Source organism: Patella vulgata, chromosome 3, assembly GCF_932274485.2.
Source record: "Patella vulgata chromosome 3, xgPatVulg1.2, whole genome shotgun sequence".
Classification (NCBI taxonomy): domain Eukaryota; kingdom Metazoa; phylum Mollusca; class Gastropoda; family Patellidae; genus Patella; species Patella vulgata.
In genome coordinates, this window is record NC_065881.2 from 52,692,345 (window position 1) to 52,711,935 (window position 19,591).

The 19,591-nt window shown below is 37.9% G+C and overlaps 1 long non-coding RNA gene across 2 annotated transcripts; it reads right to left on the minus strand.

Moving 5' to 3' along the window:
- Positions 1-14,101: 14,101 nt before the first annotated feature.
- On the minus strand, positions 14,102-19,016 carry LOC126815089 (uncharacterized). Of its 2 annotated transcripts, XR_007677833.1 has the most exons (6): positions 19,002-19,016; positions 18,031-18,144; positions 17,282-17,462; positions 16,584-16,747; positions 15,586-15,677; positions 14,102-14,821 (listed from the first exon to the last, which is right to left on the minus strand). It is a non-coding gene; the product is annotated as an uncharacterized LOC126815089 (long non-coding RNA). The 2 variants fall into 2 exon arrangements; XR_007677832.1 differs by lacking the exon at positions 19,002-19,016 and having other exon boundaries at positions 18,031-18,157.
- Positions 19,017-19,591: the final 575 nt, after the last annotated feature.

The following is a 19,591-nucleotide window of genomic DNA, read 5'->3' on the forward strand; positions in this document are numbered from 1 at the left end:
GCTTTATGGTAAGCAGGCCGTGAGAGGGGAGGGGGACGCTGGAACACTTGTTCAGGGGCCCGGAGCCTAGAGGGGTCCGGTATGCCGCGTAAAGTTTTTAAAAAAATTGTTGGTGTAAATTCATAAAAAAAATATACTGTTACTTGATCGTATTACAATGTTTTGAGAAGGCTTTGAAGCAAAATTATGACAAATTAATAAGTTTGAATATGTGTTTAGTCCTATTATAATACCATAAATCACCCAGTTTGTACACAGGAATGTATCTTTAAATAGGTACATGTACTATTGGATTGCTATGATAATATTAAACAAAGTCTCGGATACCGTACGTCCAATTAAATGGCATGGGTGCTAAATATTTAAGAAAATATTTTTTATTGACTCATCTTAAACAGGTAAACACAATATCAATATGCATTGCACATCGTTATAACATCACCACAATATTCATAAAATTTAGGTTACCGGTACAATAATTTACATACCTGTAATTAATTAAGAAATAGATAGATATGGTATATCAAGGTTGTGGACCCTCTAGAGACCACAGTTTTTATCCAATTTGGATGAAACTTTAAATATATGTTTTTATCATTAAGATCTTGGTTCCTTTTGATAATTATTAACATTAGTGTAACTTTGCTCTTATTTTTTGAAACAATTTTCACAAGTTGATTTCCTTTATTTTGTTAATGTAGAATGGTAACGAACTGCTCTTTTCATTTTCTTTGTTTTATTTTTTTCGTTTGAATTTGATTTATCTGTTTAGTTTTTGATTGTTTAATTTTTGTTAATGAAGTTGATTCTTTTAAACTTCGTTTTTATTTTTGAACTCTACTTGGTGTAGGTGTTCATCGGGTAATACCTCGACTGAGTTCAATATTGAGATTAGCCGGTTGATTTGTTGGATATAAACCTTTGAATAATAGCGCCTAACAGGCAGCTGTGTTTAATTATGTTCTCCTGATTTTGATTGTTTCTGTGTGTTTGAAGTATATGTTTGTGATATGCGCTTAGAAACACTTCACGTGTAATGAAGCGCTATATAAATCGAATAATAATAATAATAATAATAATAAAGTAGAAGAAAACCGATGACCTTTCTGAATGTGTATACTTAGTGGCGTGTTAGGATTAGAATCGGATTCTGTTAGTCCACTTGTTTTGGAAAATATGTTGAATTTAAAACTATAAACCACGTGTCCGGCCCTTTATACGCCGTGGGGCTCCGGCCCGTCCTCGTTCGGCTTGAGACTCTCAATTGGGGCCTATTCCTGGCTTGTAGAACGATACAAAGATGGTGGGCGCACCGGTGTCGCGATGTCGCGCTCTGTCGCCAGTGATCATGCATGCGATTATCGATCGTTTATGTAGGCTGACTTGTATCCGATCATTAAAAACGAAACTGAAAGAGGAACTTTTACTTTCGTCTTCGTTTCGTTAGGCGCTAAAATATCTATGTTTTCCAATATTTTTGTCAATTACGGATTTTTGCCGACCAATGATTCGAGAAAAGTTTTTTATCTGTTCGATCTGGCAATTTTAAGCATCGAAAATGGCTTGTCACGTATTCACGTATTGTTAATTTTGATGAGGCTATTGATGAGTTCGCTACCAAGTGTGCACGGAAAATTCCGTTTGAAACCAGTTCAAAATGATTTGGGGTATTGAAAAAAATAAACGAAAAGTTTATGTGATGAAATAAATTCCTTTTTAATATTTTGGCGTCTGATGGTTACGGTTTTTGTTCCATTTGTTTGCCTGCTTAAAATTTCCTGTCAAAATCGTGTAAATCTGATTATCATTAAAGCAGTAAAACTTAAACCATAGTTCTAAATCTCAGTTTACCCCAGATATACACCACCCGTGCCCGAAATCCGCCCCGCCCCCTTGCCGAGTTGTTTGTCCCAGGGCCCTAAGCAGTAGCATTGTATGTAATCAGAATTGCATGGCCCCGAAGCTTTTATATTTATGGACAGATTGTGCCGTCGCCCTTGTCCGCCCGTGTTTCCGTTCCAATTTATTTGTGGACACTCTATAGCCAAGTCTCTAACTCACTATCATCCAAAGTCTTCGACCTTGAAAATAAAAAAATTATTTGACAATTAATCAACAGTGATGTTGTGATCTTACCTGGAAAAGATTTGCTTCTGATATCCAATATATAAGACAAAATAAACAATTTACCATTGGTACGAATCGTGTGCCATAATGCGTTTCAGTGCCATTTGTAACAAGGGACTCGAAGAACGAGGCTAGACATATTCCACAAGTCATATCAAAAAGTGACGCCATATTCTTATCCTCACTGATCAGAAGTGAATTTTCGCTAGGCCGCTACAATCACTGATAAGGATGACATCGATGCGACTTAATGAGTCCCAAATATTAACTTTTTTCTTCCGTAAAATTTAATTCTAAAACATTTTTTTCATTTATTAGAAAAATAAATAAAGACTTTTGAATTGTTTGTAGGTAAAAATCATTTCCTATTTAGTGTAAATGTGTATTAAAACAAGTAAAATTCACCATTTAGCCCGAATCAGTAACGCTTTATGTAAACAATGCACGCGCTATTGAGCCAATGATTGACGCCGCGTGATGTGTCGAAGCAGTCATCTGTTACAGAGATATTAGAAGATCTCTGTGAAACAGATTGATTCTTATCTGGAACGCATACGCAATAAGTACTATCGGTTTAGACTGGAATAACCAGACGCTATAGATATAACTGATTAGAAATTAAAGTATAAAAAGAAACGATTGAATCTAAAGCAGTTTGTATACATTCATATTATATTATTATATGGGTTCGATTTTGGCACGTAACTTGCTGGATTATATTGCCCTTTATTGTACGAGGATGCTCTAGGGGCCATAATTTGTGCCCGATTTAGATGAAACTAAGTATTGAATGACTTCGATTTTGGCGCGCATTAGTTCAGCTCTGAACGTAAGTCTCGTTACACTCGCCCTCTACGTTCAGGAACGGGCCTGTATTAGCTCTTTGTCGAAATCTTTGACTCCCCAGTAAATTTTACTGGAGAACTATATACTGCTAAACGTTCGCGTGTCAATCCCTGTGATCGCCTGTAAAATGTAAAGGAGTGTTTTTGTGAGAAAATATTATGACCTTGCTTACGTCACTAGAGTCAGTATGTGCGACATAACTTACTGTTTAACCTATTTTCTCAATGTAATCCCAGATAAGCTGAGAGGTCCAATACCTATCATCTGGGGGTGGGAAATGGATAGAATTGAAACAAAGTGTTTTACCTCTCCCTATCAATATGTCTCTCATTGATTGACGTTCGTTTTTTAACTGATTGCAACCGATTAGTAGGTGTGAAGGAAGGGCTTGCAATTTGTCCACACAGTCATTTGATTGGTGTATAGGTGTAGTCTTTGACTACGTCTATTGTTTTGAGACTTGTGGTGAGCTTGCATACTTTGATTGAGGAATGATGGATGTAGGCTACACCTTGTCTACAAGATGGCTATCTATTTGATAGCGATGGATGTTTTCTTGTTTTATACGGGATTTCCATGCAATTTTGATCATCTCTTTTGTTATGCTTGCAAATTCCTGAGTGTTGTATTCTAAATTGCCCAGTTTATTTAGTGACAACCCCTCCATCGCTAGTTTGTCGACTTGCTCGTTGCCGAAAATATTGACGTGGGAAGGGATCCATGCAAGGATCACCTCCCTCCCACTGATTTTAATCTTTTGATTTAGGTCCCTAACTTCGTGGATTATATTCTGCCTGCTTTTGGAGGGGTTTGATTCCATAGATTTGATGCTCCCCACGGAGTCAGACAGGATTGCGACTTTTTGGTGTGTTTGCATAGCTAGCCATTCCAGTGCGTTTTTAATGACCATCAATTCTGCGGTGTACACAGACCAATCTTCTGGTAGCCTTTTCCTGATGTTCAGCCTTGCTTTGGGTATGTATATGCCATATCCTGTTACTCCCTTTGCAGAATCGTATGATCCAAATGTGTAAATTTTGAGATTGTCAGTCCATCTATTAATTCCATCGCTAGTGCTCTAGCCTCTAGTCTCGGTGGGGTTTGTAACGTCACGTAGGTACGTGTTGGTGATTGGACCATTTAATTGCCAAGGTGGTGTTTCGGGAAAGCTTTTTGACTCAATACTCATTCCTTTCAGATTGTACTTATTTAAGATAACATTTGAAATTGTTTGAGGCAGTTGTATGTCGGGCATTTTTCTTTTAGCAATTGCAGCTTGCCCCAATACTTGAGTGAGAGTTCCTCGCGACTGAGATCAAGCGGAAGCTCCCCCATTTCGTGTAAGAGGACAACTGTTTTTGTCCCTATAGCTGCTCTAGTTGCTAGTATTATGGCTCCGCTTTGTATTTTGTATAGCCTTGTTAGTTGACTAGCACCTGTGATGGCATTCGCCAGACATCCGTAGTCATAACCGAGCGGGTGATCTGTATATTAGCATTAGAGTGCACCTGTCAGCTCCCCACTGAGTGCCTCTGATGTACTTCATCATGTTGAGGGTTTTCGATGTGGGACTTACTATGCCGTTGATATGAGGCTTACAAGTTAGTCTTGAGTCGAACATCATGCCAAGGAAGTTGGCCTCTGCTTTGAATTCAACTTTGTGACATTCAGATTTAAATCAATTTTCCTATTACTATCAGTCGGATGAAACAGTATTGCTACAAGTCATTTGTCCACTTGGAAACTTGTTTTAGAGTATATTGCAGTGGGGTTTTTTTATTTTACCTATGTCCTATGATGCTTTCCAGAACGAGCGGTCGTCTGCGAACAGCGCTGTTCCATTTCCCACATAGAATGGAAGGTCATTTATCATGAGACGTTAAAAAGTATTGGACTGATAACGGACCCTTGCGGCGTTCCATTTTCCATTTTGAACTTTTCACTCATGCAATTTCCTACTCGTACCTTAATATGCCTATTGTTTAGAAAATCGTCTGTCCACCTATACCTTTGACCTTTGATTTTTGCGTTGTGGGGTTTGTGCAAAAGACCGTCCACCCACACTAGGTCTCTCTCTCCTTTCTTTTCAGGTGCTGGATTCTTCCTTAAGAGGACCAATAACAAAATGAACGAACAAACAAAAGTAAAGATAACATCAACTACCATACCGGACTAGGTAGGAGAAGTGGAAGAAAGAATGAACCAGGCCCTACACTCACCAACAAGCCCCAAGGAAGAGTTGCACCGCCCTGCCATTCAACTGGACAAATGTCTCTTTGTCTAAATGTTCGTTCACATTCATGTCTGTTTTGTCAAATATTTGTGTTGTATGTCTGTCTGTAAAATGTCTGTGGCCGCAGCCGAACTGTTTACATTTTTGGTTTGTTTTTATCGCAATTAACGGTTAAAGGGGGGGGGGGGACTCTCTTTATTATAACGGATGATGTAAGCAAGCGGGAAGTGTGCAAAAAAGCGTGCAAATGAAAGATGGCGAGTAAACAGCGGTCTCAAACTATTTGAAACCGTTGTCAACGTTTTAACGTTAAAGTTTCCCTATGGATACTCAATAGTTATGTCACACGGTGAACGGACATTCCAGGAAATTGAGTGTTGACGGTAAACTGTATAAACTGCTAGTTTAAGGTCTCAATTCGTCGTGGCTCTGTGAAAGGCTAACGGTAAACAAGACATCGGCTATTGGTAAAGGCATGGCTGCAGTTTCAAGTTAAACTTAAAGGGGCGGTGACGCGTTTCAATACCGCTATGTACAAGGTTTATTTATAAATCCTGTGGTGGACTGAATAAAGAAATTTTATGGTTTGAATGTATTTTCTTTATCGAGCTTACGGCCATCATATTAGTTTCAAATAGTAATAATTATTGACTTCTCGCCATGTATACGTATTGTGATTGTCAAATAGAATAGCCGCTCTATCGTATATAGACTGAAATGAACGTTGTAAACGCCGCTTCGTGAGTGGTTGTTAAGTGACTTTCCATAGTTTAAAGTGCATGACACGTCCTATAGTATTTTGATAGTTTTTCTACAGTCAATTGTTAACAGTTTATCAACATGGCTTCACGTAAAGACTTGATAATAGAACTTCATAAGAACAATAATGAAGATACAGTAGCAGAACGAGATAGCGATGATGATAGTACTTTACATGCCAGTTCAAACAAATCAAGGCATACAAAGAAAAGTCACAAAAGTTCGACCTCGTCTAGTTCGTCAAAATATTCAAGTTCTATGATCCGAGCAAGGGAAAAGGCCAAAGTTGCAGAACTACTAACTGAACAGGCGATGTTGTCTAAAACTCAACAAATTCAGAAATTAGAACTTGAAGTGAAAATCGCTAAAGCTCAAGCCAGAGAGAAGGCTTTCCTTGAAATCGTTGATGAAGATAACTTAAACAGATTGTCAAACGAATATATTGTTCTTTCAGAAGTCAACGAATCTTCAAGTAACAGTAATCAACCTAATACGATAAAACCAAGTGATCTTCCACATACAGTCACACCGCCATTGATAAATGATAAACGAAAAAGTGAAAGTAATTTAAATCAACCTGTCTCAAGTACACCGATTATTTATCGTCAACCGCGAGAACAAACACCGCCTATCTGCTTGAAGAATACCGCACCGCAAGGTCAACGCCTTAACCCCACAGTCAATGAATTTCAACCGACAAACGCTGAATGTTTGGATTCAACACAGTTACAGACAGGGCCAAACGAAAGTCAGAATGCTACAAACTCTAATATTCAACACGATGTGGTTTTGATGCATAGACAATTAATGGCTGCAATGACATTACCTCAACCGGAAGTGAATAAGTTTAAAGGCGACCCGATAGAATACAAGGATTCGGTCTAAAGTTTCCAACAGTGCCGATTGTCTCTACTACCTTGAACAGCACTTAGAAGGAGAGCCTAGACATTTAATCGACGGATGTTTACATCTAGATCCCGAAGAAGGATTTGAAGAAGCGTTACAACTTTTGGATCAAGAATATGGCGACCCATACAAGCTTTCAATATCGTACACAGACAAAGTGTTTAATTGGTCCTTAGTTAAAGAAGATCCGTCAGCATTAAAGAAGTTTTCTCTGTTTCTCATCAAGTGTAGAAACGCCATGAGTAGTTTATCATATATGTTAGTCTTGAATCACCCACCAAATATGCAGTGCATAGTACAGAAACTCCCATACAGTCTTCAAGCAAGATGGAGAGAACGTGTTGTCCGAATGCGAAAGGTTGAAATGAAAACTGCATTATTCACTGATCTGGTAGACTTTATTAAGGATGCTGCTGAAGCTGCAAACGATCCCATATACGATAAAGACGCTTTGGTGAAATCAAATTTTAACGAATAATCAAGCTAGTAAACCGAATTATCAGCATAAAGATTTCCATGGACATGTTAGGAAACCGTTTATACCCAAACAGAAAAGTTTTGCTACAAATACAAGTTCAGTATCGCCGAATTCCGGATTCTCAAACGGGACCGGGTACAAAAATCAGTTATCAGAGGTCAGACTTAGCTGTAAACTTTGTAAGGGTACTCATGGTTTAGATAATTGCCCAACTTTTATGAAGAAAACAATGGAAGACAAGAAGACTTACTTAATAAACAATAGACTTTGCTTTAGTTGCTTTGAAACAAATCACATGGTTAAGGGATGTTTACAAAAAGCCACATGCGGTAAATGTCAAAAGAAACATCCAACAACTTTACATATTGATAGATTCAGTCTTCAAACGGCCGATTATCATCTTCAATTGTCTAAGGCTAGTGAAAACACAGCTAACTTGATATCAGATATTATTCCTAAAACTGTGTGCAATGTAACCAGATCATTGAACTCTGTTATTTTACAGCCCATCCTTCCAGTACGTTTACAGTGGAAAGATAAAATGGTTATAACGCTTGCCTTTTATGATAATGGAAGTAGCGGTTGTTTTCTACTAAAAGACACACAGACGAAATTAAACGCCAAAGGAATCCCAACGAAAGTATAACTAGGCACCATGCACCGTCAAAACATGTTAGACTCAGAAATAATAAATAACCTGTTGGTGCTTGACATTGATGGCAATAATGGAATAGAATTACCTAAAACGTACACAGTAGGTGAAATACCCGTCACACTCTCACAGGTTCCTACACCAGAAATCGTTGGTAAATGGAAGCACCTTCAAGATATAGCAAAGAAAGTCCCTCAACTTATCCAAGGATGTGGAATCAGACTTCTCATCGGTAGTAATTGTCCTGTAGCCCTAGGACCGTTAGAAGTAAAACCTAGTGAAGGAAATGGACCATTCGCTTGCCTCATGGTTGGACCGTATGTGGACCAGTCGCCGTAGAAGAATCTTTGTTAACAAACGAAGTCTCGGTAAATCGCATAACTGTTAGAGAAATAGAAAGGTTCAAGGAAATATTCTCACCGCAAACAGTTCTTGAAATGTTTGAAAGAGACTTTAATGTGGATCTAATCAATCAAAACTCAGAAGAATATGGTTTGTCTCAAGATGACAGGAAGTTTATAGAAATTGTCAATGATGGTATAAGTAGCGTAAACGGTCACTATCAGATCCCACTTCCGTTTCGTAAAGAGCATATTCTCTTACCAGATAACAGGCTTCAAGCTGTTAAACGCTGCGAATGGCAGAAGAAAAAGATGTCAAGCGATTCTCGGTATTATGAACATTATAAACGTTTTATTCAAGATAGTATCGCCAAGGGTTTTATCGAGAAATTTCTGAAAATGCCTCACCGAAACAAGGACATTCGTGGTATCTTCCTCATCATGGAGTTTACCACCCTCGTAAATTAGACAAGATACGAGTAGTGTTCGATTGCAGTGCGCAGTATCAAGGTATCTCTTTGAACAATCAGCTACTACAGGGCCCAAATCTGACAAACTCATTAATTGGTGTTTTAACTCGGTTTCGGGACGAACGTATCGCATTTATGGGAGACATCGAATCGATGTTCCATCAGGTAATGGTCCCACCTCAACATCGAGACTTTCTACGACTTCTATGGTGGAAAAATGGCGACATCGATAATGACTTAGAGGATTTCCGTATGTGTGTCCATCTGTTCGGAGCTGCCTCATCCCCCAGCTGCGCAAACTTTGCATTAAAGAAGACTGCGGATAAATCAGAGGAAGAGTTTGGTAAAACTGTTGCAGATGTGACTTGTAATAACTTTTATGTTGACGATTGCCTTAAAAGTGTCGAGACTCCAGAAATAGCTAAAGACTTAATCCAAAGATTGCAAGGTGCATGCCTTAAAGGTGGATTTAGGTTGACCAAGTTCATCTGTTCTGATAAAGAGGTTCTTGAATCCATTCCAGAGGACGAAAGGGCTAAGGAAGTTCGCGAGTTAGATTTAGATTTGGACCTACCAGTAGAACGGGCACTGGGCGTAAAATGGGTTGTTTCATCAGACACTTTTGGTTTCACAATCACCTTAAAGGACTGACCTTTAACCCGCAGAGGTATTTTATCCATGGTATCGTCAATCTATGACCCACTGGGATTTGTTTCTCCGGTAACGTTAACAGCCAAACGAATACTACAAGGTTTATGCCGCCTTGATCTTGACTGGGATGATGCTATTCCAGTAGAGTATCAACGACAATGGTTAAACTGGAAAGATAATCTCCTAGCTTTAGAGAAGATAGAGATTCAACGATGTTTTAAACCAGTTGAATTTGGACCTATACTATCAAACCAAGTTCATATATTTTCGGATGCAAGTTCTACAGCGTATGGAGCTGTTGCCTATCGTCGACTCAAGGATAATAACGATCGAATACACTGTTCATTTTTACTAGGTAAAAGTAGACTCTCACCCATCAAGACTTGAACTAACGGTCGCTACAGTATCAACACGTATTGGCCAACTGTTGTTAAAGGAGTTGACGGATAAACCGGATTCTGTCTTTTATCATACAGACTCAACTACTGTCTTAAGATACATTCATAATGACCAACGACGATTCAAAATCTTTGTGGCGAACAGAGTTCAAACGATTCGTAACTGCTCAGAACCATCCCAATGGTTGTATATCGACACTAAAAGTAACCCAGCTGATGACGCCTCGCGTCGTTTAACAAGCCTAACATTCCTACAGTCAAACAGATGGCTTAAAGGTCCGGAATTCTTATGGAAGCCAGAAGAGGAATGGATCACACAACCAGTGTTACCTGGACTAATTCCCTCATCAGATCCTGAAGTAAAGGATGAAGTTTATAATTGTGTTACGAACTTAACTTGTTCTGTTAATCCTGTGAAGATGATTATTGAACACTATTCAGATTGGCACAGATTAAGATGTGCTGTTGTTATATTTTCACGGTTAAAATCAATTCTACTGCGTTTGAGTAAGGACAGAAAAGATCAGAATCATTTAAATAAATCTGTAGAAGCCTTTATGACTGAACGGAGGAAAGCCTCATTCAGAAACTTAAGCTTACCCATAACTGTTTTAGAAATGGAGGAAGCAGAAAATAGTCTTTTTAAGTACGTTCACGAACATCAATACGTAGAAGAACTTAAAGTTCTTAGATCAACAGACTTTAATCAGAATAATCGTCGCCAACAGTTTAAGCGCAAAAAGTTGTTAACGAAGAATTTGTCAAATTTATGGAAACTCGATCCAGTTATCGATAATGGTGTTCTACGAGTTGGTGGACGGTTGGACAGAGCCGACGTCTCAGAACCCTCAAAGCACCCTGTAATTGTTCCCAGAAAGGGTCACTTGACAGAACTCATCATTCGTCATGCTCATCAACGACTTGCTCATGCAGGAAGAGGTCATGTTCTAGCATCTCTACGAGAAAAGTATTGGATAATAGGAGCCAACGCCGCAGTACTTCAAGTGATAACTAAATGTGTTCCCTGTCGACGTAACCGAGCTAAACCAAACATACAGAAAATCGCGGATTTGCCAGCCGAAAGAGTCAACCCCTCACCACCGTTTACCTACGTGGGATTAGATTATTTCGGACCGTTCTACATTAAGGATGGACGACGTGAACTTAAACGTTACGGAGCTATTTTCACTTGTCTAGCTAGCAGAAGTATCCACATCGAAGTTTCAAACTCTCAGGAAGCGGATTCATTCATACAAGCTCTTCAACGTTTCATATCCCGAAGAGGACCCGTTAGACAGATACGAAGTGATAATGGATCCAACTTCATTAGTGCCGAAAGGGAGCTTCGCCAGGCATTAGATGAAATGGACAAGGATAAAGTTAGAAATAAATTGCTGCATTTCAACGTTGATTGGATATTCAACCCCCCAACTGCAAGCCACATGGGAGGAATTTGGGAGCGCCAAATTCGCTCAATTAGAAAGGTCTTCAGTTTTCTCCTCAAGGAACATGGTAGATGTCTAGATGATGAATCGTTTAGAACTTTAATGTGCGAGGTCGAACACATCTTAAACTCCAGACCTCTTACATTCTTTTCTTCTGACAAAGACGATTTAGATCCCTTAACTACTAAGACTCAGGTTGTTTTATCACCGCCTGGATGTTTTCAACGTGAAGATCTATATCTACGTCGCAGGTGGCGCAGAGTCCAGTATCTCGCCAATCTGTTTTGGACCCGATGGAACGAATATATGATATGTTTACAGGAGCGCAATAAATGGTGTCATCCTCAACGTAATGTCCAGATTGATGATATTGTTCTTGTGTGTGATGACAGTCTGCCTAGAAACGAATGGATAATGGGAAGAATCGTTTCAACAGAAATTGATAATAAAGGGCTAGTTAGAGCTGCTACAGTTAGAACGTCAACAACTCAACTAGGCCGACCTATTGCTAAATTGGTTCTACTGCTTGAGAAGGAAGATGGTGATTAACGTGTTAAAGTGACTTTTAAGTGATTTAACGTTTAATAGTATTTAATAACTTTAAATGGTGTTACGTTTTAGGGACCGGGTATGTGGCCGCAGCCGAACTGTTTACATTTTTGGTTTGTTTTTATCGCAATTAACGGTTAAAGGGGGGGGGGGGGGACTCTCTTTATTATAACGGATTTTGTAAGCAAGCGGGAAGTGTGCAAAAAAGCGTGCAAATTAAACGTTTTAACGTTAAAGTTTCCCTATGGATACTCAATAGTTATGTCACACGGTTAAAGGACATTCCAGGAAATTGAGTGTTGACGGTAAACTGTATAAACTGCTAGTTTAAGGTCTCAATTCGTCGTGTCTCTGTGAAAGGCTAACGGTAAACAAGACATCGGCTATTGGTAACGGCATGGCTGCAGTTTCAAGTTAAACTTAAAGGGACGGTGACGCGTTTCAATACCGCTATGTACAAGGTTTATTTATAAATCCTATGGTGGACTGAATAAAGAAATTTTATGGTTTGAATGTATTTTCTTTATCGAGCTTACGGCCATCATAATGTCTATGATTGTCTTTATTCGCACTTCTTTATTTTGCACTCGTTATATAACGTCTCGTCCCTTCATTTATTATTTTCTGTACATATATATAAATATTTAATTATCCATTGAATCCTTTTTCGCTAATCACATTGTAAATAATCTAACTATGTATATATAACATGTATTTATCTGAGATATCACCTCGGTGAAAGCGGACGTTAAATAAAGCTATTTCACACACATCTGTAATACAATTACTAAATTTAATAGCAAGGCTTCAACAACCGTCCTCTTCTCGTGACTATATTTGTGCATAGTACGACAAAAATACGATAAACAAGTTGTAACGAAAAGAATAAACACGAAACTGTCCGGGTTAGTGATTGATATATAACTTTCAGCGAAAGGGAGAGAAATGAGGTTTAAAGTCCTGGGTCATTTCGGGACTATTGTTAAATTGCTTCAGTGATTCGCTTGCGCATACGGGCCCACAGAAAACCCACCAGGTTGGACAGACGGCCCTATTCTCCTTTTCGTCTCCATTCAATGACAGACCTTATTATCTTAAGTTCACGCGTTAGACCACCCTATGTAACTTTCATATGTGGGGAACAATTTGCTGTGAACTGTGGCTCAGTGAGTAAGACACTGGCTTGCTAACCTGGAGGTCCCGGGTTCTATCCCGGTGTTGTCAGTAGTGCAGGAAAGGCGTCTAGTCATTCGGGTGAGACAAAAACCGAGGTCCCGTGTACACGTTGGCGTGCACGTAAATGAACCTTTGTCACTTGGAATTCGAAATAAGGTAAGACTCTAGCATCGCTGTTCCCTCATAGCACATTGCATGACTTATGTCCGTCTTCATTAGCTCGGATGGAGCAGAAACTCTGACATTAAACCCCATTTCATTTCTGTAATGTCTATTATTTGTTTCAAACCATACGCATTCTTTCTTTTTTTTTCGTCCTCATTAATCATACCATGCCAAGGACTGGACCTCTTGTGGACTACTGGGGCAATTGCAAGTCGTTGCTAATGCCGTTTTACATTTATCCATCGCAGCCTTTCCATTGATTTGATCCGGTTGTCCATGTCACTATATATATACGACACTTCAATCATTATGGAAACTTGCGCTCATGATCTGATTTATGCCCCTTTGATCTAGTCTAAAAAAACGACCAACTAAAGCTGCATTATATAAAGAGCTGACCATTCTTGCTATAAAGTTCCAAAATAGATCATTCCAAATTAGTATAATGGAAATTTCTTTCAAATTACTGTATTCAGAGCGACGTTATCATAACCAGTATATCCATAGACATAAGGACGTTCCAGTGCCGTAAGAGAATTTGTGCTATTAATCTGTGTTTTTAGCAGGCTATACAACGGTGCATTTTAATAAAAATACAAATTGATCTCACAATTTTCGACTGCCAAATTATCCAGCCTTGAACCGCCGCGATGAACTGAAAATTTCCTGATATTTGCGAGTGATAGAGGGAATCTTGGTATTATATACACAAGATATTTCACTGTTACATAATTATATTACACAATTTGGTAGACATGGCTATCCATACAACAAGCTCTTAAAATCATTATTATTTGGGAAACGTCAAACTTTTAATAAGCTTGCTGCCACTTTTGCTTTACAAATTGTAAAATGGCTTTTCATAATTCAAATCTTGCAGTAGAAATAATCAAAAGGAAACACTGTTTTTACATGAATGAATTTATTACTAAATCATACAGATGGCATGATATTTATCAGTGGGTGATCAATTAATGAATGGCGTTTAACATTATGTCAGTATATTACTTATATGTGTATGTAATGGGCTGAATGCTCAAAGGCTATTATAACTAAACGCTCACTTTGTTAAACATGACGTCATCGCCACCATCTTTGAATTGTAACGTCATGTCAAAAATCGAAGTCCGTCAATCGATGCGCAATTGTCCAAAGAACATGCATACCACGGATCAGAAATTGTTAATGCCTTTATATTTTCATATTTAAATTTCATGAAGAATTAACCATAAAAAATTAAAGATGTCTAAAGTGAGATGTTAGCTAAAATAGGGATCGAACATATCGATCATATCTATTCATGATTTGTACCTCTCGGGTAAATAGGTGTTTTTATTTTAGGGCCCTAAATGTGTAAAGGGTGTTGTATCTTCACACTTGTAATAGATGAGTAGGTGTGCTCCTTTTTCACCACTCACCACAAAATCTGATTTTTTAACCTGAAATTTTGTGGTGTTTGTATTATGTTTAACATTTTGTGATCATGAAATTGGTTAAGCTTGGATTATTAGAGAACAGTTCTGACAGCACAAACAGGAAGGGCGGCAGTAGCATCACCAAGTGGCTTGACAATAGACGAAGCTACATTTGTCCAGAATGTCTTGGTGTTTTTGATAAAGGTTCCCCTAAAATAAACAAAATAATAACATAAATCATATTAGTGCTTAAGTATGCATTTCGACAGTGAAACCTTTAACAGTAGACTGTAGAATCCCACATTGGACGGCCTTAGAAAGTAGTCTAAATAGCGACATAATACATAAACAATATCGGTTTTTTTTCTGATACAGAATCTGTTGTAGGGTTTTAAAGTCAAACTGTTTTAAGGTCAGTAAGATATTACTACATGTATTAATATTTTTTGTCACCTGAGCGAGTGAGAGATAGATAAGTAACAGCGGCCTGTATTCTACTAATAGAAAACGGTTATCTCCCTTAAGGTTCCCAGTACATTACACGGATGTCGATGTTCCTTCGAGCATAGTTGAGTCATATTTTCGACCAGGCCCACAACAAGAGGGGGTGGGGGAGCAGGGGGGGGGGGGCAAGTCCCCCTGCAAATAGTTTCGCCCCCCCCCCCCCCTGTGAAAACATTGTCGACCATAAAAAAAAATAGATATACATTTCCGTCAATTTTAAGCATCACTGAGAACACTTCCCGACCCCCTCGTTGCTCTGAGCTAGTTACGGCCTTGTTTTCGACCAATATAGGCGGTTTTTTTTTTATCATAAATTATAAAATTCTTATTATTACATAGTTAACCCCGAAAGTGAAAAATTGTATACAAACAAGAATAAAATGGGTAGAAAAATGTTAACTACATGTAAATAACGTTTATACCATCACAGATTAAGATAATACACCAAAGAAACCTAATTTGAAACTTACCTAAAATATATTTGACCAACTGATATGGTAGGAGCTGTCCATGTTACAGTTTTACTGGTAACAACTAATTTCGTTTTTTGAGCAACTGTATTCTACAAATAAGAAAAGTCATTCATTAGTTTATATTAATCTGAATTTTGTTCTTCGGGAACACCAAGGGTTTAACGTCCCACTGTCGTGCATCGCCTGCATGGGCTAACGAAAGAGGGCATACGCCACACAGTGTGCTTTTAGGGAAATTTTGCCGGGACAGTGGCACTACAGCCTTCTCTTATATCGAATTCAAACTGTTAAGGGTCCCTTTCGCATGCACGCCAATGTGTACACGGGACCTAGGCTTTTCATTCCATCAAAACAACTATATACGTTGTCCCTTGTCAGACACTATCTCCTACACCACTGACAAGGGGAAAATCTTCGGAAACGCCTATTAAAATTTCCTGCCCTATTTATTGAGGAAAAATAATAATTTAAAACCCACAAATACTCTAGCCCCCCCCCCCCCACACACACACACACACACACACACCACCACCACCACCACCACACCGCAAGCTATATTACTTTTGAGAAAATCAGGTTTACTTTCTTAATGAGACAGGCAATCCCACATTAAGACTCGTCTCTTCATTATTTCATTTTCACTGGGCACTTTGTGATTTTTCACCTGGACACCACACACGCTTTCGTTAGGGAATGATTGGCTGAAATGGGGTTTAACGTCATACTTGTATTCACAAACTGGGTTAATGAAGACGGGTATATGCTATACAGTGTGCTACTTTTATATCGAATTCTAACTGAAAAGGGTTCATTTACCTACACCATAATTTATACACAAGGCATCCGAACCTGCACCACTGATAAGGGGGAACCGCACTGGAAAATCCCGGGAAAATTTCGCGGCCAACATCGGGGTCGAACCGCGGAACTGCAGGTTAGTAAGCCATGGTTTCGTTAAATAGTGTCTTTAATATTAATGAACATTGGATACTTACACTGACAACACCACCACATGACATCAGTTGTAAGAATGTGTCTCCAGCTGGTATGGTAAATGTACCAACAGGTACACTATTTATGCCACTAGAACAATTAGTGGTAGCTCTTCTAGCTTGTACCATAACACCATCAAAAGCATTACCCAAACCAAGCAAATTCACTAAAACACATCATTTAAATAACTAACTTTGTAATCTCTAATAAAGGCATCGGATTATACGCCATTCTTCTCTGCACCGATCGCAAGTAGAATGGTTTGTGTATCAGTGTGTCTTATAGTCCTCGACAAAAACAGTCCGGTATATTATGTATGGTAACTTAAAAAACAAATGAAAAGTGGTATCTGGTTTTCTGAAAGAACGGTCACTCCGTTAAGAACAATTATTGACCCTATTGGGATCATACAAGACATTGAAACATAGTAAGCATATCCTAGCAACGTCTTGGATTCGGGGCTCTACGATTATGAAGCCAATAAGCCAATAAGAACAATTATTGACACTTATTGTGATCATATAAGACCTTGAAACATAGTAAGCATATCCCAGCAACGTCTTGGATTCCGGACTCTACGATTATGAAGCCAATAAGCCAATAATTACCGACCAGTAAAGTATATTTCACCGCCTTTCAAAGTGAAGATATATTGTTATTCTGGTAAACTACGAAAACGTGATAAAGTTTAACCATTTACCTGTAACAGTGCCACCTGGAGTATAAGTAGCTTGATTCGTGGTTATTGCGAAACCGGAAAGGCCGGTTTGAGCATTAACAGCATGGCCAGTGGGAAACAAATCACTACAAGCAGTTGGAAGTGGGCCACTTGGGAATCCCTGTACGGCAGACAAGATACACACACTTATGGTAGCTACAAACTGAAACAGAATTAATACTTATTAAATAGCTTTAAACGGAAATGGTAGGTTTACTTTATCGACGACTGTTTATTATACTGTAATGTAAAAAGAAAGATTTTATTTATCTCTAAATGTTATTCTTAGATGAGAAGAAGAAACAGCACAGTACGAAACAGCACAGGAGATACAAGCCAATTTTGAAATACATTATTGGGACCTTTATGTGTTTATCTGAATTTGTTCATACAAAAAGAATTTTGAAGTATATTGCTTTAATATTTGTTAATCTATAACCAAGAAGACACTGTTTTATAAACTATACATTAAACTACATAAAATGGTTACACATAATATAACTTGAAAATAACATGTCATTTTTATTAAACTGCGAAAACAACAGCAAAACAAAAAAAAAAAAACATTACTGTATCTCCACACATCTCGAGATAACCATAACCATAAAAATATCTTTAAATTCGATATTCAAAATTAAAGAAGTTGAATATTACATAATAAATTTAAATAGAAAATTTTGTAAACGTATGTTTATATTCGTATTTAAACTACTATAGGGCTATATACTTACGGTCAACATGATGAAGTGTTATACAATAATATTTACTGTTTCCGTCAAGTGATGTTACTGGTGAAAACGTCTTTCTCTTAACTGAGACAGTAATCCCTCTTATTATAGGTAAATCTTGAGACAAGAAATAAAAACATGAACGCAAAAATCACGTGATTTTGAATGAATCCTATTTATAGGATAATATAACATTATAATGAAAAATGAAGTGAATTACATCTAGTTCAATAAAATATCACCAATACGTGTTTAAACTATGTCCCGTTAATAAAACATTTAATACACGCACCAGGTTTTTATATCTAAACGTGTTGTTTGGATATTTCCTTAAATAAAATACGTTATCTCTTGTCGTCTTCTATATAAAAGAAACCGGTGCATTTATTTTTATGCGCAAGCAGTCGGTGCATTTTAACACATTGACATCATAAAATATTGAAAGGAATATGTTTAAGAGGAAATCACCCACTTCCATCCTTTTGTTAAAAAATCACAACATACAAATGACGTCCATACATTCAACAGTCCAAGCGCGGATCCAGAGGTGGAGGAGGGGTATTAGGTGGCCAAATGCGCGTTAGATCATCGATTCCTCGCTTGTACGTTATAAGAAGTAGGGTCACCCGTCCAACCTCGTGGGTTTTCTACCGGTCATCCGGTTTTCTCCCACTGCTAAAGACAACCACGCGCAATCGAATTTAAAATTGCACCATATTATGTTAGTCCCGAAATGACCTAGTTGTGCTGAAAGCGGCATGGTTTATTTCATGATAAACGTACACTGTCTGTCTACAATTAGCCACTAAGCTAGTTGCCCGACATTTTGCTTTCTAAATCGACGATTTTAGTCGAAAACACTTTTGAGTAGTATTTATTCTGCTTAAAGGGCCAATAACACTCTTGCTGGCTTGACAGCTCCAGAAAATAAAAAAATAGCCTTATTCTAAGTACTAAATGTGTTAGTGTCTTACCGTTTGTGTAAATTATCCATTAAATCCTAGTTTACTTGTCCAGAGGGTTCAAAAATATTTTTAAATCCAAGTCACATTTGAAAAGCTTTACGTCAGGCTTTTCAAATCATTTAGTTGAATTTTTCCAATTTTTTAAATTAGGTGTGTTAAGATGAAATTTGTATCATCATTTAATTGGAATATTGTAAAATAGTACAATTTGTTGACCAGAATAAAGATTGGGACATATTATTCAGTTACAGCAAGAGTGGTATTGAGCCTTTAAAATTGAATAGGTTTATTTAGTCTTTGTGTGTATGACAGAATGTGAAACTGGGTAGAACCACATTACAAAATAATATACTAATTTTTACATTCTGGGCAAGGATCTATTCTCGAATTAGATAGTTCTATGTGCGCATAATGAGTTTGTTTACTTGCCACCTTGGTTATGAATATCCCATAAGAATAGGCATATTGTTTAAATCGGGAGGCAAATAATTGTTTGCAGTGTTCTGGGGAAAATAGTCATTTCCATTAAGTTTTCCCCCACGTCTCTCAATATATTCCTGTTATTATCGTGATTTTATATTCTCACCAAAAAACGATAA